The sequence below is a fragment of a genome, unplaced genomic scaffold (genome assembly GCF_019419815.1).
Source record: "Pyrus x bretschneideri cultivar Hongxiangsu unplaced genomic scaffold, Pyrus_bretschneideri_v1 Contig101, whole genome shotgun sequence".
NCBI lineage: Eukaryota > Viridiplantae > Streptophyta > Magnoliopsida > Rosales > Rosaceae > Pyrus > Pyrus x bretschneideri.
Genome location: NW_025999393.1, coordinates 947,140 through 951,647, shown reverse-complemented (window position 1 = coordinate 951,647; position 4,508 = coordinate 947,140). Strand labels below are relative to the sequence as shown.

The 4,508-nt window shown below is 38.0% G+C and overlaps 1 long non-coding RNA gene across 1 annotated transcript; it reads right to left on the bottom strand.

The window, feature by feature from the left end:
• Positions 1–1,661: 1,661 nt before the first annotated feature.
• On the bottom strand, positions 1,662–3,005 carry LOC125470646. Its single transcript, XR_007252941.1, has 3 exons — positions 2,842–3,005; positions 2,637–2,758; positions 1,662–2,104 (listed from the first exon to the last, which is right to left on the bottom strand). It is a non-coding gene; the product is annotated as an uncharacterized LOC125470646 (long non-coding RNA).
• Between the last annotated feature and the right edge of the window lie 1,503 nt (positions 3,006–4,508).

Below are 4,508 nucleotides of genomic sequence, written 5' to 3'. Positions count from 1 at the left end.
AAACATAGATATCTATTTTTACGTAAACTTCATAATTACAAACAAATTTTCAGTTATAATATGTATTCTAAAAATAATTACTACCTTAAATAAATTGATATTATATTTCTTTCAATTAATACATTAAATAAGTTAATATTATATTCCATAACATAAACAAATTACAAACAAATTTTCAGTTATAATATGTATTCTAAAAATAATTAGTACCTTAAATAAATTGATATTATATTCCATTCAATTAATACCTTAAATAAATTGATACCATATTCCATAATATAAACAAATTACAAACAAATTTTCAGTTATAATCTGTATTCTAAAAATAATTACTAGCTTAAATAAATTGATATTATACTCCATTCAATTAATACATTAAATAATTAATACCTTAAATAAATTGATATTATACTCCATTCAATTAGTACATTAAATAATATACCTTAAATAAATTGATATTATATTCCATTCAATTATTTAAATAACCAAACAAACAGGAATTAAAACCTAATTATTAAGTCCAAATACATAACTTATAAAAAATAATAAATAATAAATAATAAATAAAAAATAAAAAAACCCTTAAATTTAAATATTGTCATACAAAACATAAATTTAAAACTACTATTTCGATGGTCCTCCATTCCACTGGACTTCATAACGCCACCGATTGTAACCTCCCTCCAACATATCCTCCATCAACTTCATCAACTATTCGTTCGTATCATCATCAAGAGTATACTTACACTGTTACACATATATGCAAATAATTAATTCTAACATATAACAAAAAATTTCACAAAATTAATTATTGATCCATCAACATTATACTTACTCATAATTCATCCATCACCACCTTTTTCGCATTCTCGGGCATATCTTTCCAAGACCGCCCTGACACACCCCGACCGAGATCAGGGCGTGCTGGCCGTCACACGAAGGTGACGTAGCCATGTGCGCGTGCGGAAGCTATTAAGATAGTAATATAAAAGTACTAATAGTTAAAAACCTAATAGCATACAAAGTACTAATACAAATACTAGTGTATGTGAGACACACTTTCAGAGCAATCTACACAGTCCAAAAGGAAAAGATACGACATATATACACCCGAAGGTGACCCTACAATGGTGAGTGTCTGTCAGAAATGCCGGGACGCCCTCTGGGATAAACCACCGAACTTGCTAGACCACTAGAACCTGGAGGGGCGCAAAAACAAAAGCGTGAGTGGGCAAAAACAAAGTTCTTTGAAAACTCTTTAGCAAAACACATTCTAACCCCTCGCCGTAAAACCTGTATACTTCCCAGAAAATGAACATATATACGTATTTATAGGTATGTCAATCATGCTCCATGATATGCCATTTATGCTCGAGAATATGCCATGACAGAATCTCATAATCAAATATAAATGCTCAAGCGTAAATCACATCAACAACATATAATCTGGCAGCCGGGAGTCACCTAACGTGACATGTACCGCTGCACCTAGAGCTCCACGCTCAACTCAATCACTGAATCTGCACACGAGTCGGAACCACCTAACGTGGTCTGCACGACAAGCTGGGTGTAATATATATGTATGCTCTAGTGCTACGATCACGTGAAGCTGTGCGATAAATCGCGGGTCACCTACAAGTCGGAACCACCTAATGTGATCTCTACGACAGGCTTGCACCTAACTTGGATCCAAGACGAGCATGCGGTGCTGGTGAACATACACGTGAAGGCTGTGCCCTGGCCCTGGACGGGAGCACTAACACCGGGGGTGCAGATTATGAGATCTCTAAGCATTTCAACTACTATTGCATAATAAACAGGAATGTATAACCACCTGAATACCGCTTACCTGGCACTTACCTGTGCATCCACAGCACCAAATACACAGGTATATATGTATGTATGTCACCAATAATACATGCAATGATGCGTAAACAACATTCATATAATGCATGGCATAAAACAATAACCTTTTCTATTTAATTTCTGGGAATTAATATGTATATAGGTATATACGGAAAACAAAAGCCCACTCACTGATAATTAGAAGGGTCGTAGCCCCCCTGCCTCGAGTGTGTACGCTCGTCCTCGGAGAACGAATCACCTATACGCGACAAAGTTACGAAAACATTAATTTAAAAGCACCTAAGCAACTTCTCGTAATAACTTCTCATACATTGCTCAAATTGGACAAATGAATATACCAACGTGACCTACACAACCTCAGGATCACGCCCAAATTTTTAGAAAAAATTTTGGACCACGCACGCGCCCCCACGCGCCTGACCCCGCACGGACCTACGCGCCCCCACGCGCGGCCCACGTGCACTGCACACTGACGGTGTCAACAGACGCCGTCAGGAATATTCCGTTAACTGACGGAATATTCCGTCAAATCTAACCAGATTCCGTCCACTGCCGTTAGGAATATTCCGTTAGACTTAACGGAATATTCCTCTTTCTTCTCCGGCGAACCTCCGGCGCCGGCGACGGCGCCGGAAAACTGGGTAATTTTCAAACCTTGTTTTCTCCTTCGTTTTTCAACCAAATTTCACGTTCTTTATACCAAAATGAAGCCTAGGACTAGTAGAACAACGTTAGACTAGTTTTAAGGCCTAAACATTGCTAGATCATACCTGTCTTCAACTTCAAGAATCGGCCAACTTCGTACAGGACGATCCCGACGTCCAAATTCACCCAACGAACCACTCCGAGGCTCCTTGGGACCTCACAAACACATCTACAAGCTTAGAATCTCCTAAAACAAGCTAGATTAGGTTTGCATGAACAGTGCAATAATCGGACCTCGTTGAAACGACGTGAAAACAACGATATCCTTACCTGAAAATGGCACCTTTGAACTCCTCTCAGCTCCACGAACACGATGGTGGTCTTGGTTTCTTGTTTGGTGAAGATTTGATTAGGTTTGTATGTGTGTCCGTGTGTAGAGGAAGAAGAAGAAGGTGAACTCGGGGAGGAAGAGAGAGAGAGAGAGACTGAGAGAAGAGAGAAGAGACAGAGTGAGGGAATGAGGGAGGGAATCCCGGAAAGTTAAAGTGTGTGTGTGTGTGGGTGTAATCCAATACATTCCACACCACACCAACAACTAATAACGTGACAAAAACGATCTAGGGGTAAAATCGTAAATTTAAATGTACGTTTCTTTAGTTTCGGGACGGGATGTTACACCGCCACTTAGCAATAGGATAATTATTCCCTATGATTACAGCAATCGCATGCATGAACACAATCCTGCCTCAAATCATTCGGGTTGGCAGCGGGCACACTCTGATCCTTGTTTTTATCCTCCATCCTAGCACGAACATAATTGTGAAGAATAAGGAGAACAAAATTGTGAAGAATAAGGAGAGCAGAAGCGCATATTTATAGGAAGGTAAGGGCCTTTGCACGATAAAGGCTTTGTCGAGCAAAGACACGCACTAAATATAGTCCAGATTCCTCTGATTCACATGCACTGAATTGTCTAAATCAAAATTGACAACAACTTACGCAATGAAGGCTTCATTGCACAAGTGTTCCTCTAATTCCCATGAGCCGAATGCTCTACCCCAAAAACTGAAGGATCTCTTGTGCGACGAAGACTTTGTCGCGCAAAATTTTCCAAGGAAAATCTTCATCGCACATTTATTTTGCGCCAAAAAAAAAATCACCTGTGGTTTTTTTACTGGTTTGCGCGACGAACACCTTTTTCTCGTTGTGCAAATACTCTTGCGTGACAAATGTCTCCGCCTCGCAAAGTTCACCATCCTTGCACGATGAAGGATCTCTTGTTGTTGCACAAAACATCTTTGTGCGACGGATTTTACTTTGTCGCGCATACAGTTTTTCCTACTAGTGAAAAACTTTACAGGATGTAACACAGAGACATGGAGCTGGATGTTGGAATTAGTCAGTGCTTTAGAACAAGGAAAAAAGCCCTATAAGTGTTAAGAGGGTCATATGATGAGCAATATGCTAAGATTTGGGAATATTGTGAAGAAGGCAAACAAATGTGGGAAGTACTATGAAAGTGAATGTAGATCCTCAATTCTTTAAGAGGTTATATGTTTGTCTCTACGCCTACAAGAAGGGATTCAAAGCTGGGTGCAGGCTAGTGATCAAGGTAGACGGCTAATATCTCAAGGGACCTTATGAAGGTAAATTATTATGCTCTATCGTTTTATATTATTTAAGTTGGTCAGACACTTCATACTTAGTTTCTCTAGTAATTATCACAAATCAACTACTTGGAGCAATTGGTGTTGATGCTAATGTTAATATGTTTCAAATAGTATATGTTGTTGTGGAAACTGAAAAAAAAAGAACATGGTCATGATTTTTACAGTTACTTATTGATGATCTTGGACCAATTGAAGAAGACAAATAGACATTTATTTCAAATCAACAAAAGGTAACAATATTATCTAAAAAAAACGATGTCATATTTACTTTATGTATTGTATCTAGTTTAATAAAATTCTTGTTGTACTTGTAGAGTTTAGACATAG